The sequence below is a fragment of the Zonotrichia albicollis genome, chromosome 10 (assembly GCF_047830755.1).
Source record: "Zonotrichia albicollis isolate bZonAlb1 chromosome 10, bZonAlb1.hap1, whole genome shotgun sequence".
NCBI lineage: Eukaryota > Metazoa > Chordata > Aves > Passeriformes > Passerellidae > Zonotrichia > Zonotrichia albicollis.
In genome coordinates, this window is record NC_133828.1 from 18,398,416 (window position 1) to 18,407,140 (window position 8,725).

The window sequence follows — 8,725 nt, forward strand, 5'->3', positions numbered from 1 at the left end:
CAGCTGTTTCCAGCTCTGTCTGACCACGCAGGCAGGAGGAGGTGCAATGCTCAGTGCAAGTTACCAGCTCATCCTGAGGCAGTGGCAGCTGCGATGCCACAGCAGCTGCAAACTCCTCTGCTCCATCCCCATTTCCAACCTGGGTTCTCTGTCCTGTCCTTGTTCAGATCTCACCCAAGTGCAAGACCTTGAGACCAGAGCACTTCTGCTCCCCTCCATGTTCCCTTTGCTCTTTGTCTCTTGGCTTGCTGTACTCCTGGACATGGCACATCCTTTATTTAGAGAGATGTGGCACTGCAAGTGTCTGCCCATCAGCACCAGGGCAAGACTCACTCACAGATAACAGAGCCAAGCTGCCCCTTTGTTGGAGGTCAAACAAGGAGTTATCCTGGAAAGGTTCTTGGGTCAGTTCTGAATTTCAGCATGACAGAATACATGGCCTTGTAGGAAGCGCAGCTCAGGACTGGAAATGCAGCTCAGAGCTGGAGATACAGATCCTTGACATTCTGTTGTTGTGAAGGACTGTGGAATTCTGCCAGAAAGCTATGAAATGGAATAGTAGGTTTCTCTTTTAAAGCAGGCTATGAAAAGTAGAGAAGATTATTCCAGCTATGCAGCAGAGCCTGGACTTAAATTAAACAGTGACAAGCTGCCTATATTTCTCAAACTCATTACAATTATTTAACAACATTTGGGCTCTGGTTGGATAAACCGTGGAAAGCAATGCTCTGTCACAAAGGTTCTCCATGATTAACATTGAATAACTGCTTTACTAAGCACCTCTTGCTACTCCTGATAACAGAAGTAGCTGCTTACTCTCCATTATACAATTATCAGGCTCTAATCCTTTTATAGACTATAATCTAGCTTTAGGCCTTTCCCCATTCATAGCTATGCCTTAAATTGACTTTACTTAGGAGGTGAATTATGTAGTTGTCAGTAACAAAACTGACAGCCTCATTTTTCTACTTCTCAAACAGATAGCCGTGCAAACAGACATAATATCTGGCAGGATCTTGCTATTTGTCTGTCAGCTCCACATTTTATCTTCATTGTTTGTCTAAAATACCTTCTCTCTCTAAAATCATTTACAAGTTCCTGTGGCTTCCTGAAAGCGGGGAGAGTCTGTAGAAATGCTGTCAATGTGGTGCCCAACCACACAAACTGATCAGGTTGTTGTATTTGTCTAAATTTTTTTTAAGGAAATTTATTACCTGAAGCAATTTATCCAGAGTCTAACAGAGTTGCTGTTCTGTCTCAATTCAATCCAGAAAAGTGGTGTTAACCAATCAGAGGAAAACAAATACTCCTCCCTTTGAAGCCAGTGTTGAACCTGAAAATGGAGATAGAAAACATGATTTTGTCACTGCTTCAGGTTGAAGTAATGCAGAGCTAAAAGGCAGTTTCTGCCTTTTAGTAAGAATAGTAAGAGGGAACATTTGTTGTTCTGCAAAGAGAACTGGGCAAACTCAACCAACTAGCACAGGCTAGCAGAGATTGTTGTGTTTAGTCTGCTCTGGATGGACAGAGAGCTGCAGCACAGGGGCACATGTTCAAAAAGAGGCCATTACAAGAAATAGAGGGGATATTTAAATTTTTTTTTAAAAAATGAGGATCATACATTGTATAAGTCACCCTTCAGATACAGATACTCTGGGCAGTGCATCATCAATAGCACCGCCCAGAGCTAAGGATGCAGTAAAGAAAATCTTTTAAAAATTCAGAAGGTGACAGACAGGTGTGATGTGACACACAGAATGAGAGGAAGTGGAGGTGATCATTTTTCCATCTCTCTGAGCAAGGCTGCACTCCTGCAGGTGTATTTGTCACTATGAAAGCCATTGCTCTTCTTCATAGTGGAAAGGTCTTTTAACTTTCCAACATTATCATTTCAGCTTGGTACTGCCCAGGTTAAATCACTTCTGTGCTGCAGATGAAAATCTACAGATAAAGCCCAATGAAAGTAGGAGCAGGCCAACATTTCCTAGAAAACACATATGTAATGGACAGGAAATCAGTCTCTGGTGCTCTCAGATCCTGAAGGGCTCTCCGTTGCTCCCTCACGTTGCAGTGAAGCTGGGGGAGGATAAGAAAGCTGTGAAAGGCTGTGTGTCCCTGGTGCTGGGACTGTGCCTGACAGGGCAGCAGCCAAGGTTTCAGTGCAGCACTCAGAGCATCCATCCTCTGAGGCTAAATAAAGAGTTTGACCTGGTGCTCTTAAAAGACAGAAACTTCCTGTTGGTGAAAACTTACTTATTGCACTACAGGCTCTGCTCTGCTCAGGAAAATTCATGTTTCAGTCTGCATCAGCTACTAGCAGATGTTTATATTTTTTACTTGTATGTTTTTCAAAAATGCAAAGACAATATTGATTCTGATACTTACTTTCCTGAACAGCACCATAATGCCATAGAATAATTGTGTTTTCACCAGTGCTTTATCTTCTCTAAAATTAGTTTCACAATGTTTCATAATTGAGTTCAAAAGTACTTCCAGAAATACAGTATAGCTAACACAAAACCTTCATATAATCTACTGATTTTTTTGAAGTGTGATGGCAAATTTTTTGCAAGTATGACTCTAAACACTTGCCATAATAATAATAATCTGCTTTTCAGGACACTTCTAGTCTAAAATGAGAAATCTCAGTTTCTGAAGAATTTTAGGAACATTTTATTTTCTTAAGAAACTATTAGAAACTACACAACAAAAAGAACTAGTATTTTCTTATAGAGTGTGTGTGTATTTCCGAGGGCCAATGGCAGTTTATCTGGCTGGCCATGAATGGTAATTAATCACAGCAATATGTTCATCACAATGTCACCTGCTTTCCCTTCTAATTTCAAAGCATAATTGCTCTAGACACTGATTTTTCCAAATCTACTTATTCCTATGACAGTAAATAATAATAATAGTAATAGATATAGTGTTCTTGCCATTGAAGTATATTATTTCCTAAATAAAGGTCAGTATTTCTGAAATATTTTTTCAGAATCAGTACATGAAGTGCTGCTTTAATGAGTCAGAGAGCAGCAAAATATTTTGGTTCATTTTACTCCAGCAATGCCTCAGCTCATAATTAGCATCCATTTGGTTTAGACAGCTAAAGGAGATTGTCTTCATATGGCTAAAAACAGAATGCAGGCACATACAAAAGCACACAAATGTAAAAGTTTGTTACCAAAGGTATTCCTTGTTTTTACTTCATGCCACTGAACTATGCAGGCATCCAAGACCACTCCAGTGTGATCATTTAGGAGTATTGAATATCAGTAACTCGGGAGAATCAGAGACAAATATGACCTTCAGAGATACAGAAAATTTGCATAAACCAATAGTTTGTACAATATTTTTTGTGTTACAGAACACCAGCAAGCTGCAGATCTAGATATGTTATTGTTATGTAATGATCAACATTAAAAATTCCATTATCAGAGCTAACAGCTTTGTGGTGGCTAAGGCATGATCAGAATATGCTGTCTTTATTGTCTCTATTAATGTCATCTTTCCATTTGCTGATAAGACTAAAACCTTCTTTTATTATGAGATTAGGCAGATTTGACTTTGAAGATGTGCACACACACTGATACATATGACATTGTTGAAAGTGCTTTTTCCTCCTCAAGTTTAAAATGTGATTTTCCCCACTAAATTGCCTGTGGTATATAAATTTTTGTTTAAAACATGTCACTGCTTTTCTTCTCAGAGGCAAAATTGCTGGACTTTTTATTTTAATTTCCTTTTGGATTTAAAACTTTAATCTATATCTCCTAGAGGCACAAGAAGGTCTGAAGTGGGATTACTGGTGAAAATTCTTCTGGAAGGACCTTCTTTCCGGAATAAAATTAAAGTTTGAGGATTTTATATGAGAGGAGGCACCCTGATGCAGCGTATCTTCCTCTTGCTGCTTTACACAAGCATATTGAAGTAATATTCCTTTAAATTTGTGTTCTATGTATACAGACTTTCAAGACACATAAAAAGTCAACATCATTTTAAACTCAGTTTTTCAGTGAGAACAAAGTACTGCATCATTTTTATTTTGATGTCTCTTGTATCCAACACTATTCACCAGCAGATGAACCACAGCCTGTTGTAAGTCAGAGGAAAAAATAAATAGCTCAAATCTTTCATCTTTGAGCAGAAATCACTGGGAAATGCAGCTGTTGCCCCCAGTCTTTCACACAGGAGGTTCAGAGAGGTTCAGTTCTTTTCCTCTCTCTAATTCACTTGCATGAAGCTGTTGTTGGAAATGATGCTCTGTAAATGGCAGAAGTGCAGGGGCAACAAAGCACAAGGAAAGAGTAGCATTGTAAAATTTACTGGCAAATTGAAATTTATTAGAACCCCATTGAAAACTATGACTGAATGTGAAAAGAAAAAGAAAGCTGGTTGTAGAAAATTAACATAAACACAGTTAAGTCACTATACCAGAGGCAGTGGCCTCTGTTCACATAAGAAATATGTGAACCTCTGTTGTAGTGTGTTGTTAAGTTTCTTGTGTTATTCCCCCAATTTATGTATTGTTCTCCCCTATTATGTGTAAAATGGGTTCGTTCCCCCAGTTTTTCCCGCCACTGCTAGCCTGTCAGCTAAGTTGCTATAGTAACCGCTATTCATAGTTGCCGATATGTAATTGCTTCTCCCCTGGTTTCCCTTATAAGTGAAAGTTGTTTCCTCCCTGGGTCCAGTCAATCACTCCCTTTCTCCTCCCAGGTTTCGAGAACCTTCTCCTCTCTGGAGATGGTGGTTGGCTGGGGTCCCAGGACACCTCCTTTACCTTTTGATTATTGGTCTCCATGGAGTGTCAGTTCTGTGAAGTTCATCCCCTCACCTTTCCCAATTGGTTCCGCCTGTACCCACCCCCCCTCCTTTATAATCCTGTCTTCACCCCCTATGAAGAAACTTTTTCCCGGTTGGTTTCCCCGCGTTTGGATCCCGCAACACCTTCAATAAACCGATGTTTAACCCCCGGGAAATGGTCAGCTCCGTTCCTCTCCAATACCAGCGGTGTACGCCAGTCCGCAGCCAGCACAGCCCGAGGCCATCAGACGCCGAAGGGTGCTGGCCAGGAATTGCAGAGGGGCGTTGGCCTTTCGCCCTCAGCTAGTCGGACTCTAAACTTCGGGCCACATATGCCCTCCTCTGCAAACCTCTCTAGAGATTTTTGCTACATCTTAATATCCTTCGTGGTGGCTGCTAAAATGTCACCTTCTCCCTGCAGCACCAGAAAACTGTCCTTTCTTATCAAACTCTAATTTGGCAACAGCAATGCACACACACGACTTCTAGGCTTGATTATTGCAATCCATTAGAGCAGGAATGAAGCCATTTGCCTTGAGACAGCTCCAGCTGTATCCAGCCACTGGCTCAGCAGCCACAGCTGCCAGTTCCCTGCCATCAACCCTGCCCCTATTCCCTGCCCCAAATCCCTGCAGAATCCACAATCCCACTCCAGGCTCTCACCTTCCCGGTGAGAGGGGGCTGCCTGAGCAGAGCCGTCCCTGAAGCTGGCGCTGACTGCAGCCTGTGCTGGCACCACTGCTGGGCAGGGGGTGAGATCCTCTCCTGCAGGAGGAGCTGGCACTCCCTCCCAGATGGGCTCTCTGCTGCAGTTTGCCAAGGCAGCTCCTGCACTCTTTGTCTGCTCAAACCGCCCGCTGAAATGAGGGTGATTTGCATGCGCTCAGGGTGATCAGATTCCCAATCTCTTTCTTCTGGAAAATAATATTGAGTTAATTAAGATGCTGAAATAGAATTGAGGCCCTAATAGTTATTATCTAAATTATTATTATATGTCAATACTTTTATCTGAAAACAGTGTCTTATGATATTTGGGTTCTTAAAGGACTCTGAAAGTGTAGCTTGCCGCTGTTACTATACAAACACAGATGCTGTGATCAGACTCATGAGATTGAACACACTGACAGTGGACCAAAAGTCTCTGATAATAGCTAAAAACAGATGTCCAGGCAAGAACATTGAAACCAAGTAGGAATACAGCACCAATTTGTGTGATATCTTTTCCCAGTTTGCCATAGTCTTTTCCTTAGGAACTTCCTGAAGGATTGCCCCTACTTTTGCACTTAGTAGGCTTTTCTTATATATAAATTTTTTTAGTAAATGGTTATGAACAAGTAGCCATTCTCTTTGCCAAACAAACACATGATGAGAATAGGTGTAAGCATGGGACTACATTAGTATTATAAAAATAACAGTGAAGGGTCTCCTTGTCTGTAGCAAGCCAGCAACACAAAACTGCAATTTGCGTTCTTCATGCTTTAGTCTCACACAGATTAGCTTTCTTAAGGAGTGGAAGCTCTCTGGCAATTCTCAATTTCTTTCCTAGGAAAGGACAGCAGGGAATATATTGATCCTGGTCACACACACAGCTCAGCCAGGCTGAAGCCAGAGCAAGTCAGGTGAGCACTGGATACAGGCACTCCAAACCCCAATTTATTGGTAACTAAGCAAGAATTTCCATCATAGTTTTATTACTGGTCTTTACATTACCCACACACAAATATCATCTCTCAATGTGTTGCTTAAAGCAGGAATGCAGCACACCTGGGCTGGATCACCCCAAAGGTGATTTTTCTCTTTCATCTGTAATGCCAAGGGAAGAATGTAGGAATAGGCAGAGTTTATGTATATGTACAACTGCTTCCCACTTTTAGAGTTCTCTGTTTTGAAATGCAGGCACTAGAAGGGTGCTTCATTCCCTTTGCCTTTCTGACTGTCACTGAGCAAAAAGTTGTCTTTTTCACATAACTGTCACAACACCAAGATTTCTGAGTCATAATGTTCAGCTTGGAAGTCATCATTCCATGCATGATTGCTGTGCATCACTTGTTTAATTAATTTCTATTCAATTTCACCTGCCATTTTATTTTCCCAGTTGCTTCAATTTATAAATTTTTGCATTTCTGGCTGTGGTTTTGCAAACTGCATCTCAGGGCAGATAGGAAGATTGTATGGAAAGAGAAAATAATGGGGGAAAGCCATAGTAGAAATGCAATACAATGAAAACAAAGTGTGTTTCATTTCATGAAATAAATAGAGATTATGCAAGAGCACCGGGGTAAAAAAATCAATATATTCTGACTGATTTATTGACAAAGAGAGAAGACAGTTTATGTAGCACTTCAAGAAGAGTACGTGAAAAACGCTGTTTGATTCATCTTTTTTAAGCATTTTTAGCAAAAATAGTTAAGCAAGAATCTGGTAAGAACAAGCATATTCTGATCACATTATAGAAAGAAACACTGGAAATTTGGTGAATGCCCTGTCCCATTTTACCCATTCCACAGCTACTGAGCTTTAGATTGCTTATACTCAAGCCTTTGGAAATTCTTCTATTTCTAATTTTTATACTGATTGTAGAAGAAGTAAGCTTTAATATTTTAAACTCAACCTTTTAATATTGTAAACAATTGTAGAACAAGCAAAGCATATAAAATGGGACCTTTTAAAAAGATATTACTGAATTTTTACAGGTAGTAAGCACATTGTAAGTAGCTCCTTGGAATTGCAGCCATTAAAGGCAACTCCCTATTACAAAGCTTGGACAAACACAGTTCTAGGAATATTTCCTGCTTTTCACTGTGCAATTGGCATTTCTTGGAGCAAAGATTTTGAACCAGTAATCAAGTAGAAATGTTACTGTGACCCCAACCTCCTCAGCTACTTAAATGTAAGTGCAGCTGCTCAAGTGAACTTGAACTATCACTCTTCAGTTGGGCAGGAATTATCACACAGAAGTAGGTTGAGAGTCTCTGCTGTTTAGCCAAATTCTAGGAATTTCTGTGCCAGATCTAGTGCAGCATCCTGGCAAAGTCTTGTGCAGTTTATTCCCAAACCATCCTATATTGAAGCAATAAAAACACAGGGCTAGGCTAGGCTTCAGCTTGAAGGATAAGACTGCAGCTGTAGAAAAACAGCTGTTTCATCAATGTCTTCCTTAGGGGCTGGCACCAAAGGGAAAAGGGTGTGCAGTGCTGAATGCAGTGACAACAGTCACTTGAAAACAAAGCTGAGAACTATCAGGTGTTACCTCAAGCCACTAGAGGAAATCAAAGTGTATTTTAAAACATGCAGACTTACCTGGTTGGCTGGATTTCCTGCTGAATGCTCTCTAGAGATACTTGGCCACAAAATTTCCTGGTTGATCATAATACCTGGGGTAATTCGTTAGGTTTGCCATCGATGTTGTCACTCTGAAGCAGTGTTCCTTTAAATCCATAAAAGAAATCAATATCCAGGAGGTTTTCAAGGCTAGAATATGATGTAGTAGTAAAGCAAACAGAGGAGCAGCAGCATGAATGACAGCTTTACTAAAACATTAGGCTTCACCTAAGGCCAAAATCATGTGTAAGTGGAATAAAATTGCCACTAATGATCTTGGTCATTAATATTTAATTATGCATTTCATTATGTAAAGTTATTGTAAAGGATTTCATTAGTAACAATTAGAGTGCCTCACATCTAATTTATATGCACCTGTTCTTAATTACCATGGTATTGAAATCAATACTGAAAAATGCTTAGTTACTTTATATTCAACATCATGTGCTGTATGTAACTAGGATTACACCAACTTCCATGTTATTAGTTGACAATCAAGTTAACTTAACATCTGCTAAAATATGTTCTCTTTGTTCTAAAATGAGGTCAGATCTTCCTGCCTGTAAAATCCAAGTTCCTTGGCAAAGGCAAAGTTATCAGA

At 40.1% G+C, this 8,725-nt stretch overlaps 1 long non-coding RNA gene across 1 annotated transcript; it reads right to left on the bottom strand.

Annotated features, from left to right (window-relative positions):
- Window positions 1-1,100: 1,100 nt before the first annotated feature.
- On the bottom strand, window positions 1,101-8,390 carry LOC141730517 (uncharacterized). The gene is made up of 3 exons (XR_012582044.1): window positions 8,104-8,390; window positions 5,467-5,717; window positions 1,101-1,333 (listed from the first exon to the last, which is right to left on the bottom strand). It is a non-coding gene; the product is annotated as an uncharacterized LOC141730517 (long non-coding RNA).
- Window positions 8,391-8,725: the final 335 nt, after the last annotated feature.